This window comes from Cloeon dipterum, chromosome 2 (assembly GCF_949628265.1).
Source record: "Cloeon dipterum chromosome 2, ieCloDipt1.1, whole genome shotgun sequence".
NCBI classification, from domain to species: domain Eukaryota; kingdom Metazoa; phylum Arthropoda; class Insecta; order Ephemeroptera; family Baetidae; genus Cloeon; species Cloeon dipterum.
The window spans coordinates 22,966,026-22,988,559 of NC_088787.1; the positions used below are offsets into that span (position 1 = coordinate 22,966,026).

General features: G+C 39.0%; 1 protein-coding gene across 3 annotated transcripts in view; it reads right to left on the bottom strand.

The window, feature by feature from the left end:
- The window catches only part of LOC135936094 (neurotrimin-like), a 107,643-nt gene that overhangs the window by 54,558 nt on the left and 30,551 nt on the right, over positions 1-22,534 (bottom strand). The window contains exon 1 of one of the 3 annotated variants that reach the window (XM_065478779.1): positions 29-176. The exons of the other annotated variants lie outside the window; for them this stretch is intronic. The gene's annotated coding sequence lies outside the window, so the exon portion shown is untranslated. Of the gene's footprint in view, positions 1-28; positions 177-22,534 lie in introns of those variants that run through there. 3 annotated transcript variants of the gene reach the window in all.

Sequence of the window (22,534 nt, forward strand, 5' to 3'; positions counted from 1 at the left end):
CTCTTTCGCGTCAGCTCTGTCGACGTACCTTAAGTAGAGGACTTTGACAAAGTTGAGGTTTTGATTTTTGGTTGTTTCACCAACATGACATCCGAGATGATGAAAGGGACACAGCTGTGACTTAAAGATGAGATTGGAGCCGAGAGAGAAATTGCAATTAGAGCAGCTCAACATGTGCGCGACGACAGCTTTTTAGCTTCTGATGATAACAAATGAAGCCGGTGGCGCAGATTGGAGTGCCTCTGCTGTGCCCGCCTGCCTGCCTACTCGCTGCCAGAGAGCGAGAGAGCAGAGCTAGAGAGAGTAATTCCACCGCACTTGCCTCCCTCTATATTAATACACACACAGCCCGGCAAGAGTGCACAACAGGCACCGCTGGCTCGGCGTGTCGCCGTGGAATTTCCATTTGCCCTATCTAATTCGTTTCGCAAACACCCCAGCGCGCGAAATCGCGTCAAAGCTGCAACATTATTCACTGCAACGCCTTCGCACAACTTCGAGACTCGGGAGACTCGACAAATGCACAAGAGAGAGGAAATTGGAAAAGCTTTTTGATCGTACTCCAATTAATAAAAAGAAATTGACTGCTTCCTTTGATGTATTAATGTGTAACGATAATGGATAATCGCAAATATGATTTAAAATGCCACAAACCGTAATAAGTATTCAATTTTTCTTACAATGAGTATATTGATTGCACGAAACATTATAACTTCAACCTAAGCAGAGAAAAATTCAACTTGAAAAGTAGTTAAACTCTAATTGAAAAATAAACTATATTGTAGTTTAATTATTCAACTGCACTAATACATAATAAATTAGAGCTTAAATTCCTTTAGATGAATTAAATTTGAACTTGCTGATCTGTAACGCAATGCATCTTCACTTGGCTACTACAACATACATATTTTAAAGCGCTTGTTTTGTTCTTTGCACTCGTTTTGGATTGTTACGGGACAACAACGGAACTTTTAAATAATTAATCGCAATGCTGTACGCGCAAAGTACGTAATGCGCGCTCACAAACAACCGCAGCAGGTACAAATACACACGAAACTCTCTGCAAAATCTAATGCCGCTCGCTTGGCTGAATGTGGAGAAATTAATAGTTAAGTGCGCTCTCCTTTTGCGCAGCGGAATTAACATTTAATATTACACTTTATTACATTATTTCCCTCGGCCATAATTCAACGAGCGTCGGGCTCAAGAGAGTCGGGAGCAAGAGCAAGAGAGAAAAGTCGACTGCGAAACATAAATTAAATCTTGTTTGTGCCTCGAGGAAATAGGAAAAGGGGCGGCGATGGTGATAATTTAATTTTGATATGCGTGAGCGCGAAAATTAAATAAAAACGCTCAAGCTACTTACGTCAGCAACCGAAAGAGAGTGCAGACGCTTTTTTTGCACGGTTCGTGCGTGTCGGCGCGGAAGCCATTTAAATTAATAGGTGCTTGACATAGTCGCCAAAAGGTGAGCACCGAGTGTCGCGACTTGTTTTCACACGCTCAGTCCAAACAGACTTAACACCGACCACGGAAGAACACTTACTTGCGGAAATCTTAAATGTGCAGCGCTGATTTTCGGAATAGGAAAAAAATGACACGCTCACCACTTCAATAGCTTCTTGGGCTCACGTGTTAAAGAATGATGCAAATGAGAAATAATATTTTACGCTGTACACTCCCATCTTGAGAATCCTCAAATACGAAACTTTTACTCCAAAATGTGTTAAAAATCCTTATACTAAAAGTAAAAACCTAGTCTATGAGGGGTCACATCAATATTATAATTTCTTCCTTAAATGAATGCTACAAATTTTAAAATTAATTCTTTGATTTAATTTAACTAATGGAAACAACAACCAAAAAGCAATTAGTCTTTAGAAATAAATTTTTGGAGATTGGTTTTTAGTAAAATTGTTTGTTTAAAGAGCTTCAATCATTTTCATTTAGTTTTATTTGAGTTAGCAGGCAGTTAATTAAAAAATAAATGTCGAAGAGCGTCTAATTTGTGCTGCCTTAAGTATCGACATTTATATGTTTATTTGGAGATATCTGTGCACAATTTATTTCACTTGATTTGTTCATCTTCCAGCACATCAACGCCGTCATTTTTAACGGCTTTTTCTTCGAAAGGAATGGTCCATAAAAAGCAATTTTATTTCAACGAAATGTTTCCAAATATGGGGTGTGTAGTTTGTTGTTTATTTTCAATACTCTGGGCCTCAAGGGTGATCACCGGCGAGCATTAATTAAAAATGCGCGTAAAAATCAACAACCGTGCAGTTTGTTCTATTTGTTTGCACTTTGGCCGTACAAATTCACAATAACACGGGCTTAAATATTTGAACGGGGCTGTTTGCTCGGGAAAAATTCGGCCTCGCTGGACGCAAAACAAATATTTTTAGCATGCTTAGCAATTTGAAACAATTGATTGCAACAACTGCGTATTTGCTGTCATAATTATCTACACGTTGTTTGTTTATTTATTTGACCTCCGATTATAGTTTAATAGCGCGTGATTGAAGTTCGTGATTGCGAAATTTAACTGGCTTTTTTACTAGATAATTGCGGTGTATTTACTTTTATTTATTTATTAACAGCAATGCGTATTTGCGAACTTTTAACAAGGTTTGTTTTATACTGATGCAAAAAATGTGCTTGTATGGCAAAAGTTTATGATGAAAATCCACCATAAATATAATTCATGGTGCCAAAATATTCACAAATTTTGAAAAATTAGAGACGAATTTGCTCTCAGCGCGTCATTCATGCTTTTGTAAGAACATAACTGTCCGGGGTCGCAAAAACCCGCATCTTTCCGGAAAAAACCCAATGCATTGTAAAAAAATGTCTTTTAATGTTTTCTTCCCACAATTTTTTTGCTTTTTTTCCGAAACACATGCATGTGTATAGTAAATCATACATTTTTTAAGTATATTTCTAAATAAGGTTCCACTCTGCCGCATGCAGAAAAGCAATTTGTCATTCTTGCCAGCACTCTCATTGACAAATCAGAAATCAGATTTTGCCTCCCTCCAAGCGCGTTGGATTAATGACTGCGCTCTCTGTAACTGGAGCTAATTCGGCGTGAAACAGTTCTAGATTTTTGGCATCCGAGGCGGGGGCGCGAGCACAAAAACAAGCCGCCTCCTGGTCAGAATGACACAAGAAACGATCCGAGCAAGCTGCTGCTACTGCTGCTGGTCTCGCGCCATGCCCTTTGAGTATTTTGTTGGTGAGGTATTAGTGATGATAAATTGCCTGTGCGCGGCCGAATAAATCCTAGACAATCTCCGAGAGCGAGCGGCGCACATTGGAGCCGAAAGAAATGTCGCCGCCGGAGCTGCATCTCGGCCGAAGCGCACCTCATCTGCATCGATTTGGCGAAAAAGCCCCGAGAGAACGTGTCTCCCTTGCACTCTCGCATATGTGATACCCCTTTGGTTTTATATGCGCCGCGCTGCAAGGTGATTTGCTGCAAATGACTTTTGGGATGTGCTCGTATCGGACAGATTTTCCTCCTCGATGGCTTATATGTGCAAACACATAGGTTCAGATCGATGCAGCCAATGCTATAAACAATCGTAATATGATATTGGAGCGTAGATTTCATTCGTTTTACATTGCAGCAAAACCAATAAAGGCAATGACTCAAATTCTTCATGCAAAACTACTTTAAAATGGAGAACGTGATGCGATAAAGAGAAATAATAAGCATGTGATTGGTTGATTTGTCCGATAAAAAAAAATGATGTGATGAACTTTTTTTATTCAGTTTTTTCATCTGTTTTCAAAAAATTTGATTTCTTTTACTATTGCGAATATTTAGTCACCGAGATTAAACATGTGGGGAAATTTGTGAAAAATATCTTATCTAATAGACAGTAATTTTTCAAAAGCATTGTGAGGAAATTTAGGAACTTAAATCTGGCAGTTTAACGTAACTTGTTTTGAAATATTTTATTTCAATATTTTTTGTCTTGAAGCAAAATTAAAGAAGCTTCCGACTTAAAGCTTTAAATTATTGATATTATTCACCTATTTCGAGGGCTCTTGACTTAAAATGAATATAGCAAAAAAATCAGTTTTTCGGTTGAAGCCTGATGAAATATTGAGTTTGGATGAAATTATTTAATCTTTGTAAGAATGAAAATTTTCAGAGACCAAAATAAGAAGAATTGGCTAGTTTTTAAATAAAATATTCACAAGTTTTTGGAAAGAAAGGTAAAATTGTGAAAGGGTAATTATTGTTGAACTTTAATGTCGAAACATGTATTTTATTCAAAATTGGGAAAATGCTTTATTTTAAAGCAATTTATTAATATTTTCTGTAATTTACCCATGAAGTCGGGACAGTCTATTTTATAATCAATGCTGAGTGAAAGGTCTGTGTAAGTTTTTAAAGTTTCCGAGCGAATTTATCAATGATCGAATGAAAAGATAGAATAAAATAATTAAATTCCATATTGTGCAATATTTTCTTTACGCGAACTGTTGACAAGAGACATTGCAACTGCAATACAAGGAAGACGTTGCATAAGAAGACCAACTGCACAACCTCATTGTGCGCTTTTTCCTCGTGCTATACAGAAAAAAGACCCATTCACGCTTAACGAACTTGTTGTCGTCAGCAGTTACAACATCTAGCTTGCAGCAGCTTTTTCGCAGAACCTACTAATTCACCATGCAGCCGCACATCGCTCTTATAATAAGTAAGAAACAATCTGCGCGCGGGTGGGCGGGCGGGTGGCTGGGAAAAACAATGAAAGGCGTGCACGTGATGAGTGAACCGCGTGCACCACCACGTACACAGAACTCACAGCGAGTACGTCTCCCAATTTGCGCGAGCGACTTAACAACGCTAACAAGTTGTCAAATTAAACCGCTGGCTCGAGCGAACGAGCGAGCGTAGTGCACATGCAGAGCGCAGTTTATTAAATAAAAGAAGAGCGTTTGAATCGCGAGCGGCAACACAAACAACTTGGCTTATCAAGAGGGAGGAACAGCCCGCCTGCCTGCCTGGCAATCCAATCCACAAAAGTGTAAACACACATCACATTATTCCACGCCGCTATTCAGGCCTCTGTTAATGAGCACACTACTGCTGCTGCTGCGGCTTCTGCATTTCCCTCCCTGCTTTCTCTCTCTCTCTCTCAGCCGTAATTGCACTCGGGGTGAACTGATGCGTGAACCCTGTGCCTGCTGCTGCTGCCTTCTTCTCCTCGCCGTTGTGTCTAATTGGAATTTACATTTTAAAAATAACAACCGACTCACAAGCGCCGCATTCGAGCTCCAGCGTAAACATTTTCTTTAAAGATGAGCAGATTTATTTTTTCACCGGCTCCGCGCGCCGCCCAGAGAAAGAAAAACAGAAACGAAGGAAAAGTTTGCTAGCGAGAGCGGCCTTTAAACCAATAAATAAATCACGCGGCCGGCTAAACTAGCAGTAAAAGGTAAACCGCGCCAAAGCCCATTCAGTGATGAGAATAAGAAAACTTTCCGATGCGAAAAAAGGATTGACTCAGCTCCCTGCCATGCTGTTCAGCTCTGTTCGTCGGACGAGTTTTAAGGGCGCGTGTGCTGTGTGTATGTACACCACACACACACACACACAGCTGACTTTGCCTGCCGCTCAGACTGTGCAAGTAAGCGAAGAGTGGCATGCACCACGTGCACATTTCCCACCCTTCTGCTACAGGCCCGCACTGCCTGCTGGGAAAAATAAATATTTTGTCTCGTGTCTGCCCTAAACTAGTATTCTATTGGCACACTTTTCGCCCACCAGCCAAGCCAGCAGGCCAGGTTGGCACCGAAATTGCTTCCAAACGGCTCTTTTTCACTTATCGTCTGGCGAATATCACGCTGCCTTTTCCCAGCTCGGTTTTCGCACGTTTTTCACAATTGCGATAAAGCATGAAAAACGAATATAATGCTCCTGGACTAGGATATTTCAGAATAAATACTATTTATATGTCAAGATAAACAAAATTTTCTGGGTGAAAGAAGATTTTAATATTCTCTATGAGAACAAAAGCCATATTGAACTATTGAATGGTCAGAAAAATTAACATGCAATTTATTTTCTCTTTTCCATAGATTAATTTTGTCTTCCTCAATCGGTCAACACAAGCACCGCTCTCCATTTATTCATATCCATAAATTATACCTTTTCAATTATCTGCTGTGTGAAGTAACACCAGACGTGATGCGGTCACGAAAATCCCCGCGTGCCCGTTATTTTATCACAAATATTCTCACTATTCATCAAACCGATAGAAAATTAGACGCGAGCTGCTGCGTGCAAGCACAAACTGAAATCGGTATTTTGGCTTTTTCTTCCCCCATTACTCTGGCCTCGCTTGCTATCAGACATAGCCATTTGTCAAGTTGAGGACGCCACTATGCTTTCTTTTCGGCGCCGGCGATTGGGCTTCAGATTAGAAAATGTTCACGTGAGAACCATAAAAACCCACTAAAAGTCAAGATCAGGAAATTATGATTCAAATCAAATTATTTAAAATTTTAGAATGAAATTATATAAAAGAAAAATTGTATAAAAATGTAAAGCGCACGTTTAAATTTGTTTTGTTCTCAAAAATGAAAGTTTGATGTTATTGGTACAAATGATGAAATATTTCTTAAATACTCAATGAAAATTGTAGCTTGAATATAAATTTTGCTATTTTAGTCTAAATTTCTTTGCAGTCAAAAATCAACAGCGATGCACTGTCTGTGGGGTTAAATAATGATAAAATCCAGTCATAATAAAATTAAATTGGTAGAACAACATACGACAATTATTGTGCATTTCTTCGGGATAGTGCTTCTTTTGAAGACGTTTTGTTACAGAAAAGCAGTGTCTTGGTAAGGATTTTTTTAAAATTAGTTGTCATTTATTTTCACTCAAGGAATCGCGTGATGAAGTAGCACATTACGAATTGTTTTCCGTGCTACGCGGCCAAGCGGGGATAGGACGACGGAGACGAGTGTACTCTCGGCACAAAATGCGATTTCTGCTAGGCGGCAGCGTCCGGATTATTTTCCCTCTACCACAAGACTATCTGACAATAAAATGTGTCTCGCGGAGGAAATAAATATCACCAGCGCGTTTCTATTTCCTTCAGATCGCTGTCGTTTATTAAAGAATACCATTGCGTCGCGCGCGCCGCACTTCACGCCACTATTGATTTCTGCCCCCGTGCATATATACATGGGCGACCCGCAAGAATTAGCGCAGAACATGTTACATTTATTTTTAGATCTTGAGATCAGAACTTATTTCTAACTGGGGAATAATTCAGCGAGAACAGTTTCTTTTCATTTCTTGCAACCTAAAAATGAAGAGGAATGAATAACCCACGCATTTCTATTCTAAATGAAAATTTTAAGCTTCTGTTATTTAAGTTAAATAAGTAGCTCCTTGGTTTTCTCAATGTATATTGCATACATGTTCTTTAGATCTTGGCTTCATTTTAATAGTTTAATAGCCAATTTAGGTCGGGTTTTATCCTTTTCCAGGTTGGATTTTCACTGCCAATATGAATTTTGAAGAGGTAAATTTTTTTACGTGTTCTCAAGCTTCAGGTTAGATAAATTCTATTTTTGATTGAAGAATAACAATCATATAATTGATAAATTCGTATGGAGCGGTATGGAACAGTTAAGAGTTGATCATCCAAGCCCGAGCGTTTTACAAGCTTTAAATCAGTGCGTGAAACAAATTAAATAACTCAACTTGGTCATAAAACCCGGTCGAAAGATGTAACTTTACTCCTAACCCGATAACAACCTCTTTGGATAAAGACTGAGAAAACTCATATACCGCTGATATAACTAAAAAAAGTACGACGCTTGATTAAATATTTTCTTTGTACAAATTATTCAAAACCTATATGCGATCTATATTTCTCGGCATTAAATTCCGATTTTTATTTAATTTTTGGAACAAAATGTAAATAATTTTACGCATATGAATTTATAGTTGAAAATTATACACCATTCTTAGGTTCGCTTAAAGTCGTTTAATAAATTGCCCTGCTGATCCGTAATAAACCAAATTTTGAATCTAAATTGAGTGCCGAGTGAGTTCAAGTAAAATTTATGTTAGAATTGTAGTCGATTATACCTTCAATTAACAACGTACCTATCGGAGGATGATATATTATAATATGTAAATTGCATTAAAATTTTAAAATAAACAATGGCTCAGACCACTTTGAATCTCTAAATTTGTGATAATTTGCCAAGCAGTGAGAAACTTATGCTATCTCTGTAATCAAATTAATAATGGAGACACCTTTTAAAAATGACAGAAAATAAATTCGCATCGTTCTGTAAAACTACACATTTCCGTTTCCATTTCAACAAATTTGATAATCAAAAAGCCATGAAAACCCCATTTGTCAAAACAAAACCGCCAATATGATAGCTTTCTCCTCTATAAACACAAAACATAATCATTGAAGGCCAAACCCCATTGGCTATCAGTATCATGTTTGTTTGGATTTTTATGCGGACATATATACAGTTATTTAACTCTCAAAATTTCATTAGTTAAAAGTTAATTTACCAATCTGCTGAGCGTTATGTTGAACTAATATTAGTTAAAATGATATTTTCCGTTGGATAATGAAAAACTGCGGCCATTATTCAATTTATACTACCAAATCTTGGCAGTTTGGCAAATTTACTGTATGTGCAGAGCTGTCAAAATTGCCAAATAAACTCATTCATGATTCTTTTAAATCCAAATATAGGAAACGGCTGCACTGGAACATTTCGGTGGGCACCGCCCTTCGCGCCGTCGGGTCGTTATGCACGCGTCATAATTCCTAAGTGCAGATTAAAACTCAACAAGTTCGCGCGCCGTTACAAGCAAAGAGAGAGAAAAAGAAGCGCGGCTGGAATCTTCCTCGAAACTTTGCCCATTACGCGGCAAATTGCGTGCCCGGCCGCCCAGCAGGCCTCGAAATTGAATCTGCGCGCCAAAAATCCCGACGCGCGCGCTTAATGATATTTTGATAAAAATATACACACTAAGCGGCCCGAAAAGTGCCGCCGACTGTTATGTTTGGCTTGTCGACCAGGGTGGAGTGTGCGTGAGCAATTTCGTCTGCGGTTTGCCACCCACGCAGCGCCGGCCGCAAATGAAAAAACGAGCTGCTCGCTGAGGGGAGAGAATTGAAAAGAAACTCTCCGCTCGTTAGGGTTTCGTTTATGAAAGGAAACTTTTGAATCTGATGTCTGCTTTTTTGTCAAGAAATGGAATGTAGTTTTTATTCAAATGAATGGAAAAGATAACACAAAACAAACTGTTGTGCTTACCCGCATTAAAAATATGTTTATAAAACAATGTTTGTAATTGGTATTAAAAAGTGATCATCTAGAGATTCACAATAAATAGTTTTACAGCTTATGTGTTTAACTGTTGGTTATTTGAAATCTAGATTGTCATGTAAAATAAACTACAGTACACTGAGTACACATTGCGACTTGAAATGTTTAGAACAAGTTAAAGCGTTTACAATAAAGAGAAAAATATTAACATTGTGTATTATCAATGCTATTGATATCACAATTTAGCTTTTTGTTCTCTCTAAATAAATTTCCATCGAGAAATATAGTTAAGCTTGCCATACTTGTCATCAGTTTCCAGGTTATCCATTGAACAGAAAGTTAGGAATTTTAGAAATTGGCTTGTCGAATAGACTCTCTGGTGGAACTTACATAGCTAAATTCCCATTAAGCTAAGTCTACACAGTTTAATTAAAATGGTAGGCAAAAATAGCTATGACCTTTCCCTTTGTGACGAAATTGCCGGGAACCCAGGAAAACAAACACATGGCGCACTGAGGATGTGGTGCCCATTTTCTAATTTGTCAGTGGCACACGACAATTTAAGTAGTGACGACACAAGTTCTGGAGAGAGATGATTTTTTCCTCAGTATTTCTCAAAAATCCAAGAAAATCGTATTTATGATTTTTATCTAATACTTTTGAAAATTTCCTTGTAATTGAATAAAACTAATATTCACCCAAAGAAAATTCGTATGCTAATCATAAAGCGGCGAGCAATATGATTGTCTCCACAACAAAAATCATGATTTGTTTTAAGAAGCAGGAGGAAATTTTACTCAAGCGAATAACATGAACAAGCCGTTCAATTTTTCAAGAAATTCGGCGAAATCTTAATCGTGATTTGTTTATTGCCACGATGCAGTGATATGATGAACTGTTTTCTATATTTTTATAAAGCAACTAGTACTTGCAAGAGCAAACAACGAAAAATGTTGTTTATTGTAAGGATGGTATGGATCGTACGATCGTAGTTACTTTGCTATTTTTCGCAAATGGCGAATAACTAGGATCCAAGTCGATTGTCGTGTACCATCCTTCGAATATTGTAATCCTATGCATATAAATATCGACTTGAAAAATACATAAACTATATTTCATTTTCAGGCTCAGCTATCAATTTGACAAAATCGAAACACAATTAAAATGATTTTAAAAAATATTCAAATACGTCTCTGCCAGGATCGAGCATGCATTACATCGTTAAAAGAGTGCGGAATCCGCTTTAAAAGTCTTAAAAACGGTCTGGGAGGAATTTAACGACATTTAGCCTCTATACCAGAATTCCACACTTAGGGATGGAGCGGCGTCGCGACAGTGTTTTGCAAATGGGTCATTGTATCATCACATGGTTCAATGGTGTGCGACATTGGCTGCCGATTTGACTAATCGAGTGCAAACGCGTCACTTTGATGCATGACCTCTGAGCCGGTTCGAAAGGCAAGTTTAGCGCAAAAAGGGCCTCTTTAGTTTAAAGCAGCGATCGAGAGCCGCGCAGCCCCAGGGGAGAATCATCGGAAAAGTGAGCGAGCAGAATCAGAACGAGTGTTTTGCCATTTATTTCGCCGCGCTCTTTCACTCTGGAAATTAAGTATTTCGTTTTTGCGCACGGCAAACTTCGCGTCCCGAGGGCGGCCGACCGAGAGCGCGCGGCGAGAGTTTTAATGCAATCGCGCCGCTAATTGAGAGCAGCATCACAACAATCAATCACCCGCGGGCCAGCCGGCAATTTGCTGCTCGTCTCGTCGTTGCCACCAACGAACGCTCCGCGCATCGATTCCGCATTCGGTATGCACACGCGATCGACCAGTGGTCCACAAATTTGCATATTCCCCATTCAATCGGGGATTTGCAATTTTATTGGCAATGTATATCGCTTTGATGGTTCGAAAAACTGGGACACGCTGAAGAAAATCTAAGAGTGGATGTGTGGTTTCATGGTTTTCATCCTAGAGTTGTTTGTTTTTAATTAATAATTGAGTTTTGAATTGATTTCCCGATATATTCAAATCATAAGTTGAACAATGACTATTTATGACTATCCAATTTTATTTAAAATATCCCACTACATAGAGGATCAAATCCATCTAAATAACTTTATGGGATTAAATTGAAGCTAGAGCACCTCGAATTCAAATAATTTTTAGACCTATAAGTTAGTTTAAAGTATTAAATACAACTGACTGTGAGTTAAAAATTTAATATAAAATCTGTGAGCATTATTTACATAAGATTATCTCTCTTTAACTATTTGCCTCAATATATAAGGCTGCACTAGAAAGCTGAAAAGATTTATTCAGGACCATTTGCAGCGCAGAAATGTCCCGATCTGATTTCATAAAAAAACTAAAAGATTAATAGTTTAAATCCAGGGTTCAAGAGTCGTTTTTTATTTGTGAAACTCAATTTTGCACCTCTATTTTCACTTCTAGTCTTTATGGCTTAAATGTCGGCTTAAGGTTGGTGCTGTGTCCAGTTTGGTGCTGGATGCCTTGCAGTTCTTTCCTGTATCCTCAATTGGTTGAATTCGGATGGAGAAAATGGGCGCAGCAAGATCCTTATTCACTTGGTTATATTTAGACAGAAAATAAACTTAACATGAAATAAAAATTTCCATGTCAATGGGTAAACAAATCAGTAATCTTTACTTGAAAATCAACATCAACAGAGATTACTGTACAACTTTCCTCCTGTCTGCTCCTCTCTGACGTGAAATGGCGAATTTGCTAATTATCTGCCACGTGTGGTATATGCCTCACAATCAGTGCTAAAGTTGATGGCAAATAAACACAGTGGAGGTGTTGAGATCGGTGTATCAAAGGCATTGTGGGCGCAATTTGTACCGCGACCTTTGAAACGGCGTGGGCGCGCGTGTATATTGTACACAGGCTGGGTCCCATTTTAAATTCGCGACCAGCGTTCTCTACTGCCGCCGCTGCTGATGCATGACTTCGTATCAGAGACCAAGTTGGAAAGCTGCCGCCGCGCGCTCTCTGTTGAAAATCCGTGGCGCGTGAAAGCCTTTCGCCTTAGAGTGCAAATATCCCAGTAAGGGCTGTTGTGTGATTACATCAACAAGCACTCAATCACTCCTCTCTCTCTCTCTCTCTCTCTCTCTCTCTCTCTCTCTCTCTCTCTCTCTCTCTCTCTCTCGCTCTCTTCTCCCCTCACTCGCCCAAGAACACACTCACATACGCCCCCGATGGTGTTGACACTCACACAGTGAAAAACTCGGGCGGGCACATAGACACCCGCGATAAGCGCTCTCCTTCCATGCTTGACAAAATATTTGCCCACTTTTGAAAACTGCCCTGGCAACACGTGACGACAGAGCAAAAATCTCGCTTCCATGTCAAAATTGATGCCTCTCATGGTGGCGGATTAAGTGCGAGCAGCGATTTCGCAAGCGTACTTTTAATTGTAGATGTGCATTAGTGCTCCTTAAAAGCGTCGCACGCAATTATGTTGACGACTCTGCGTTTTCAAGTGGAGAAGATGTCCTCGAGTAAAAATTTTCTGCCTCTAAGGGCTCAACGAGCTGAAAAGCAATTAGTGCGCTGCTCAACTTGGTTACGTTAAAATGTTTAAAATGATGACATTTTACATACTTTTAAGTTTTTTATACGCGCATATTTACAGTTGAAATGCTTACGTATCCTGATTCAGAATTTAGAACGTTTTTTAATGATTGGTTCATCTCTTTTAAAATGGGTGACCAACTCGCGAAAACTCCGCGTCCCAATAACATCGCGAATGAAGAACATGGGCTCACGAACCTCATTGGAGGAAGCCCAGGCCAGAAAATGTTAACTGGCCCAACACCAGGTCTTTATTATATTGAACCGCTAAACATCCGTCTCGTGAAATTAAGTCATGCATACTGGAAAGGTGCACACCAGCAAGTAGCGAGTCGGAAGGCTTTCGCAATCCTCCCAAATCCGAACGAACTCGTCATTACAATGCAAGAGAGTCAAATGGATGCGGAACCATCCCGAATTCAACCCCCAACCCAAACATCGCTTGGATTCTCATTTTGAAAGTGTTCATACAAAGTATGCGCTCAACAATGCCCGCCAACGGTTGGTTGCATTAGTTAAATTTAGTCAATATATGTATGTATTAATACAAATTAAGCTATAGTGAATCACTGAATAAACATAGAAGTCATGAGTTGAAAATATTATGCAATGCAATTTTTTTGTATCCTTTTTCGAAGATAAAAAAAAATAGACATAGTAAGCTATATCCAGGGATTGATATACAATGAAGTTTATTATTAAATATTTTAAAAAACTAATCAACCAGAAAATTGTTTTATTTAAAAAAGGTTTATAATTTTTTCCAATGGATAATGAAAAATAAACTAAAAAATTTGCTGCAATTATAGAACATTTTAAAAACTTACAAATTAAAAAATGATAAAATGTTGCTTACACGTAAGATTATTCTGAAATTAAAAACATGCACTTTACGCATATAAACATATAAATTTTAGATTTGGGCAAAACAGATTACGTTATTTGTGATGCCGATTAGTAAAATTAACAACAACTGTAAAAAATTAAGAGATCTCTCCAAATTATTTTCTGCTTTAAGCCAAGAGACCACTTCTGTCGGGTGTCGCAGGTGAGAAGTGAGACGCACTCTGCGTTGAAAGCGGATTAAAATTGCTCGTTGTCGCGGCTGGGCGGGAAAGCCAATTTATTTTTAGTGGTCTGTTGTCGTCGTGGGCGCTTTGTTTCTCTTCTCGGCCCGGCCCGGCTGCACTTCTTGCATCCAGCGATGATATTTCACGCTAATGTTACAGCCCGGCAGTAATAAAGAGTCGTAGCCGTAATGATGTTTCGTCACCCCATTTGTCTTAATAACGCCGCACTGCAAACTCACGCACTCGAGCTGAATATTTCACCGGCAGATATACATTTTGATCATTTTTCCTTCCACTGCTGCTACTGCTGCTGCCTATTATGCTCACACGAGCTGCGCGCTGCATAAATAAATTAACGTGCTGCACCAAACCAGCACCGTCGCGCGGACGTCTTTCGGCGCGCCTGGCTCTATATAGGATGCATCCTTCCGCCGCTCCGGAGAAAATGAATTGAAAGAAAATACGGCGGACGCGGATGGAAGGGTTCTAATGTGCTGTGCAGGGATTTCCCATTAACCCAACTTCGTCACATTAGTGAAATGAGGTTTTAAATTTAGCAGATGATGCCTAGGAAGATGAGTTATATTGTGAGAATCTCCCCTCCTCAAAATTTGTATTTTCAATTAGGTGAGTTCAACTGACTTGATTTTCAGAGGGTAAAATTGATTAAAATCGGGACAGGTAGAGGCTGGAAACCCTAGAGTGTGAATGAAATCAACGGTTGCATTTAAAATATTTAATAAATTGTTATTGGTAATCACTTCAATATTTTAACCGTTTAATATTATTTGGTATGGTAGCTACAACATGTAAGCTCACCATCAAAGCCCTTTGATACAATTTAATCGCATTTTTATGAATTTGTCAATTCAGTATTTTCTAATAATTTTCTGATTTAAGCAAGAAAAATGTGGTTTTAAAAGTTTTCATCTTTCAATGCCAAGACTTTTATATTACATGTAATTTTTCTGAACAAAAAGAACATTGTTTTGACCAATAAAACTGCGAATTTTTAATAAAACAATGAAATAACAAAACACGTTTTTGTAGAAGAAATGTCGTAAAAATCTCACTTTCTGCTGCAAAAATCAGCGTGAGGGAGACCTTTTTGTTCGTGCTTGATTTAGTGTAACTGCTGCTTGTGCGTCGGAGACGAGCGGCGCGGCAACAAAGAATAATTACACAAAAGGCTGTGCGCGGTCAAAAGCGCCGGGGCCAGGGAGACGAATTCGCCGAGGAGAAGGGCGTGCGATAAGCGCGAATTTCATTTCGTGTGTTTGTTTGTCTGTTGTGCCGTGCACAAGATTTTAAATACTATTTATTATTGCTGCGTGATAGCGTCAGACGTTTTTATTCCGCTTCCATTAATTATTAGCCGTTTTAAATGTTGCACGGCGCACACAAAAGCGCGCGCTGTCCTCCAGTGTCATCTCTCACCCTCTTACGCGCCGTCGCTTTTTATTATTATCATCATCTCTGCGGGCGCCTCAAGGTATTCGTACCATAAGTGAGCACGAGCGTGGAGGGCGCCACAATTTAAAACACACAGCACACCGCTTCCTGCCCACGCGAGATACACCTCGTTATTTGCCCCTGCTCTCGCCCGCGGCCACCCTCTTGTATGCCACATGCCGCACAAAGCAAAACCGACTGCCACGACTTTCAGCGAAAATTCGCCTCGGATTTGACTAAAGTTTATGTTGAATTTTTTATTTCAGAGTGTGAATACTTGTTTTCCCATTGAAAGGGATTGTAATGTAAATGCAAAATACTCAGTTTATTTATACAAAGATTTTTGTTTGTTGATTGGAATTGATGATTATCCTATTTTAATTAAAGTTTTTTACCGCATTAACTCTTTAATATATCTATTGTTGTTTAAAGGACCAGCCGTTTAATCTTATGGATTGGCAGAACACATATATTTTTATTAAAGATCTAGAGAGCGAGTTACTTTTTTATTTTCCAAGTACCTTTTATTGGAAAATTTGTTTAAGTTTATTTTTTTTTAATTCTTGATCTACGATAAATAAAGTTGTTGCACTACGTCAAACTGTAACTCGTAAAAGTGGAACTTAAATTGAAAAAAATTGAAATTCATTAATTAAAAAATTCCTATTAAAAATTTAGAGCAGCTTTAACATAACATTTCCTTGTTCTAAACAAATGAACTTTAGATGCTATCAAAAAATGAATGATTTTTCCCGATAAATTTGCAATTCCCCAAGTTGAACCTAAGTGTTATTAATTATTTTTTGATACTATACAAAGATTAACTTTCAATCAAATATGTATACACGCATTTATTTGTCATTCGTCGTCAATTTTGTTAGCTTTGTGTATTTAAATACATATCATAAAAACTCTTAAACTAGAAGGAAGAATCAACAGAAAGAGTTTCACAGATATTTCACGAGCAAAATTTGCTAACAAAAAGATAAAAATATTTACTTAAAATTAAACTAGGCAAAACTTCTTTAAAAAAGAAAAGTGCTTCATAATTTGGACTTTTTTCTGACACACAGGAAGATCTTTGGATTTGATATTTAACTATTAATCATGTTTAGAAGTTTGAAATGTAAATACATTATGCGGGAAAAGTGGCAAATTTACGAAGCGCCTTCTCTAAACTTTGAAGAAAACAAGAGTTGCGAATATTTTTTGCCCAAATATCACCTGTACTATTTTTACGTGAGAGTCCAGAGTCAGTGAAAGCGACGGTGAAGCTCAGTGAAGCAGCAAAAACGGCGCCGTGGTGGAGTGGGAAGAGGTCGAAAAATTACGTGATTGAGAGCGCGCGTAAAAGTTTGTGTTTGCTGCTGTTTGTCAAAGTTTTGCGAACGCCTCAGCCAGAGTCAGTAGAGCATGGAAAAAGCCAGCCGCCGCCGCCGGTGCACTGCTCGTTAAAATCAATTACAAAAACAGGCCCTAAACGACGACTCGGTTCGGTTTTTTCCGAACAAAAATAGACTCTTGTGTATGGGGGCCGAGAGCGACTTCCGGTTGAAAAAGACTCAGTCAGCTCATTTGGCCGACTTTCCGTTTCAATGCACGCATTTTCCACTTGCTTGCGCCTCCTTGTTCGTTTGTATTTGATTATTCCGGCACAATTCGGAGCCGGGAGTAAAAATATTTTCCTGCCCTTCAGGCAGAGGGTGAATTTTTCTCTGCTCTAGTACAGAGTGCGTGTGAGTGTGCGGAACTAAAAAAGATTATTCCGGCGCTGAGCCGACGAGTGTCATGGAGGAAGACGGTGCGTAATGCATATTAAGTGAGCGAAAGATTTCCAGGGCTTATAATAATATGTATAAAAGCCTCGCAGCCGGCGGCGGCAGCAGAAGGGCAATCACTGGCGACGGCAAAAATTGAGATTTTCACACTTTCTCAATTTCACGGCTCACTTGCCTCAAAGAGAGCGAACGCAACGCTCACCGAATTTCGAGTCACCCGACCCCCGTCAAAATTAGTTCAACCAGAGGCCGATTTTGATTGCCAATAACCGCCGCGGTGGAAAAGTCTTAACTCGATTTTAAATTGCATTTAATTATAAAGTTTTATATCTTAGGAAACTGCAATGTAAGTTTAGCCTTGATATATATGAGTTTAGATAGTAATAAAATATCCCTCAACAATATACGTAGTCAAAAATTAAGCACATATAATTATTTCGGCGATGCAGAAAACATTTTGTAGCTATACAATCCCTGAGTCTGAAGATTACTTTTTATCTAAATTGTTTCCTCATTAATTGGTCTAAATTGAATTCTATTGCTTAACTTAAATTTATAATAATACCGAAAGGTTTTCTGAATGACCTTTGTTAAAATTTGAATCAATCCGAATGAATAATTGATATATGATATAAAATTTATCTTAGCATTTTCCTTTAGAAAAAAATTATATATAATTATTAAACGAGTGATTCAGCTTACAAAAACTAAATTCGTTGAAGACTCGTGCTTTTATTACCAAAAAATTAATCACAAAAGTGTTTTATAAAATAAAATGTAACTCTTTAGCCTCTCAATTTCCTTGTCTCCTTCATTTTGTCTGCAAAATTTTGAGAGGAAAATGCTCAATCGGGCGAGTCTAGCCGTTTTTGCCAGCTTTCTGCTGGTGACACATCCAATCGCCATTTGACGGTTCCGACTCTGGCGAGACTTTCCAATTAGTGCGCACCATTCACGTGAAATATTCGTTGGAGGCACAGTTTGAAATGAAAGAGTGAAAAATTGAAAACCGAACAGCCGTTTACGCCTGCATTTGATATGCAAATTCCAATATTATTTACCGCGTGAATGGAACACATAATTGCGTTCCTGTCGTTCACTGGTGGTTAAATTGTATGAAAATAACGTTGCTGACAAATTTTCTATGCTGCATTTGCCGGCTCATGCCATAGAGTTATTGTATTCGATTCTGGAAGGCATGCTTTTTGTTAATTTTGAAGTGAGCCTAGTCAGCAAAATTTCTAGAACAGTCTTGCCACAAACCTCAGCAAGTCAAGTCGAGAACTAATTGGCCATCAAACGCAAGCACGGCGGCCTTGGGAGACCCTGGCCATCATCCTAACGTATATCGAAATCGCACCCGGTCGGCCGGGTGGTGACGCCGGCAATTTGCGGAAACGCACATTGATTGCCCTTGTAGCAGCGGGCGGAATGAACGATAACTGCAACGCATTACTTTCCAGATCCGCCACTGAAACGTGTTTGCTCCCTTACATGCATAACGAAGTGGTCCCTCGAGTTGTAATGTTGCCTGATGAGTGAGTATGTGTATGTGTGTTTGTGTGCAGCACGGGCATGGGGGTCATTATTTTATATTACGTGTAAGCCGGCTGCACGCGGCTCTCGCAAAAATAGATCACCGCCATATAAACGTGTACACATGTACGTATACGCAGCCTGCGCCGAACAACAGTTTGTATCAATGCAGATAATTCAATTATTAATTAACAACAGAGGCCGATGATCGTATCAACCAACAGGAGTTGCCGTGTGTGTGTGTGTGTATGTGTATGTGTGTGCTTGTGTGCTCAGCACTTGATTAATTTCGTGTTGCGGCTACACTGCAGATGAATCAGGCCGCCGAATCACGTGGGCCAACCTTGCGACATCAAAGCAGCAGCCCCCCAACTCCAATTATTCGAGTCGGCAAAAGAGAGCGCCCGCCCGCCCGCCTGCAACCCTCTTGGTCCGTCAACCCGAGTTGCTCGACGTGGCTTATAACTAAAATATGCGAATTTGACTTCATTTTGACCTGATAAATTTTGTAGCAACAAATATAAAATATGAATAATATTTGCGTGTGGCATGTACTTTTCAAAATAAAAACCAAGAATTTTAATTTGGAAGATAAAATTACTTTCAAAGCACAATTTTTGTTGAAGCTACTAAATGTTTATCTATAATTCGATCATGCTTTTAGTCATTGAAACACATTTTCTGTGGAACAAACGCAGACTTCAATGGAAACAATTAGAGGTCGCTTAGCGGGAGAACGGGGAGTTCGTACTAAGTTAATTTATGTTTTCCAAAGAAATTGTAAACCAAACTTCATACCCGTTGTCTACTAAAACACGACATTCCTGAATTGGTTCTTGCGTCGAAGCTGGCCCCTTATTTCACGATAAATATAAAATGATTATGAATTTTGTTGAATTGGGTTCCCTCAACGCTGAAGAATAACAGTTTTTAAATTAGCAAGAAAAATTAAGTCCGTTTAATCCGTTTGAAGAAATGCAGCCAACCTCGAGTGAATATTTCAAAATAGTTCCATTTTGTTATGTGAAAATCGTTTCTTCCAAAATTTTGCCAAAGGTCGTCGTGGGGAAGTGTAACAATCACTAAAGTTATATTAACAAATCTAATTGTTAGCTGAGAAAGGAAGAAAATTTGACCTAATCCCCAACATTTCAAATTATTTATTTTTTATATTTAAACGTAAGTCAGATATATTCGCCCAAGAAATCATCCACATTATGCATTCATTGCGGTAACAAATTTATCGTCAAATTTGCACCCAACAAATTTAAATGTTTCGTTTTTATTTTCCGCTCCAGGTTTGTAAGACATTCTGAAATAAGCTCAAATGAAATAAGGCTGCTTCATAGTATTAGTGCGATTATATATCGAATTTTGCAGATTATCCCAAAGCGCAGGCATGCAAAAGGCAAACTAGAGCACATCCACGAGTGCGTTCCCTCGACTGGTAAGCCAGAATGCTCCCAGTGCATGTTTTGCTTTTCCGCGCGTGTTGTTCTGTGTGTGTGTATACCGTGGGTACAATATGGGTGGCGGAAAATGATTTCGGCAACGCGAGGCGCGCGCCCAAAGTGCGGTAGTACGCTCATTGGCAACCCCCGGCAACCCCTTTGTTTGCATTGCAAATTTGAGAGATACAATTGCGTGCCGGCGTGCACGCTTCTCTGTGTATTTCTAACGCACAAAATGCAAATCGCATCAAAATAGCGCAAAAGCACGCCGAGCAAATTGCTACTAAATCACTGACTAACTCCTCTTTCCTGCCGGGAAGCCGTTTAATTACGGACTAGAGTCCTGAATATGCAACTCGAAAATCCTAACCGACTAGATTTATCGTTTAATAGTTTCCTCACTTCATACAAAGAGTTGAGGTGTTGATCTTAATTACGAGAGTCGGGTATTTTAGACAGTATTTTAGGTAAACAATAAATTATGCTTAAAATAAATGTTACAACTCAAGTTGCATCAGGAGATCAAAAAAGTTGGTTTCAATGATATTTTCTTACCGATTTAGCATTCTTATTTCTTTTTTATTATTAAAAGAAACAATTTAGTTAACAATTACAAAACATATATTCTAGTGTAATATTCTTAAAGTTCTTAAATTAGCGCTCGTCTGTTCAGTGTTGAATTTCGAAGTTTTGCTAGTCTTATAAATGAGAAAATGTGTCAGAAAATGTTAAAATCAAACGGTATTTTTTGGAGGTTAATCAAATTTACAGCAGTTTTAGATTTTCCGTCCTAACTATGGCAAATAAGTTTGTTTTGGTTTAACCATTTGATTTAAGGTATAAGAGATAACCTAAATTTAAGCTGGTTTTAGTGGTCAGTTCTAAATCACTACGGAATGATTCAATCAGCAAAGACAGCTCCCAAAAATGCCAATAAAATAAAGTTTATAGTTTTTTTTATTCATTTAATTTGAAACATTTAATTGTTTATTATTGCTGGAAGCCAATTTATTTAAAAAAAAAATCAGTAGATGTCAATTCCTGATATTACATTTTCTTCCATTCCCTTTAAGATTGTGATGGGCACCTTCCTCATTTCTTCGTGTAAAATCACCACTTAACCCCTGTTAGGTAAACCTCAAAAGATTTACAAACAAACTTTGCGAAACAACAGAGTGGAAGTGCCTCATAGTCGTAAATAAAATGAGGAAAAAATGCTCAGCACTCTTCCGAGGCAAATTAAACGTCGTTATTTCCTAATTTATTACAGCACCTGGCCCGGTTTGTTGGCTCTTTAAATCACGGCGCGCGGAGCGGCAGATTGAAACGACGGAGCTGACGAATGAAGAAGAGGGAAGAAGAGAGAGAGAGAGAGAGAGAGAGAGAGAGAGAGAGAGAGAGAGAGAGAAACTAAACAAACTCGCTTGTTATGTAGGCGACGCAAATTACCTTTTCCGGATTCCCATTATCGAAATCCTTTGGCGCCGCAGCCGCCGCTGCAGCAATCGGAGAAGACGCGCGGCGAGCGCCGCGATTATTTCGTGCATGGATCTCGCGATGATTCCTGCATGCCGGCGGTGCACATAATGTGAATTTGAATTGCAAATTAGCCAGCTGCCAGGCCCAGTGGATGGAGCCGGGCGGCGCACACGTAGTTACCGATGCTGATTCTCTATTGAAAAGGTCAATAGGTAGTTAATTTCCAGCTCCGCCGCTTTTTCTCCGCGCTCCCTTGATGTGTATCCCCAGGGATTTGAGCTGCCGCCGCAGCCACCGATGCTTTCTGTACACTGGCAAGCAGCCTCTGCTCTCCTATACACACACACACACACTCACTCACTCACAAGTTTAGTTCGTTTCGTTCGCTTCAAACTGCGCGAAAAGCCCGAGTGAGCAAGAGGAAAGCGTTCTCTCACTTCATTTTGCCACTGAACCGACTGCGAAGGCTTCGGGAACAGGGGATGAAGACGGGGTTAATATGGCGTGATTGCGATTTTATGAATGTGGCTTTTCGAATGCGACAGCTTAAATTTATTCCAGTCTAGCAGTTCTCAAGGAGCAATTATTCTAAAATTAAATTTCACGCGATACACGACTGATAGTTGCGAATAACGCCACAGATGGACTATTTTGTAACGTTCTTCTTGTGTTTTTAACACAAATTATTACACATGTTAAATTTTAATGAGATTTTTTTTATCTTTGACCCTGCAAAAACTCCCCCGTGGCTTTACCACGAATTTTTCTTCCTCGTGCTGCGTGTATCATGGGATATTTTAAACCCACCAAGGGTATTTCTGTTCATTCCTGATTTT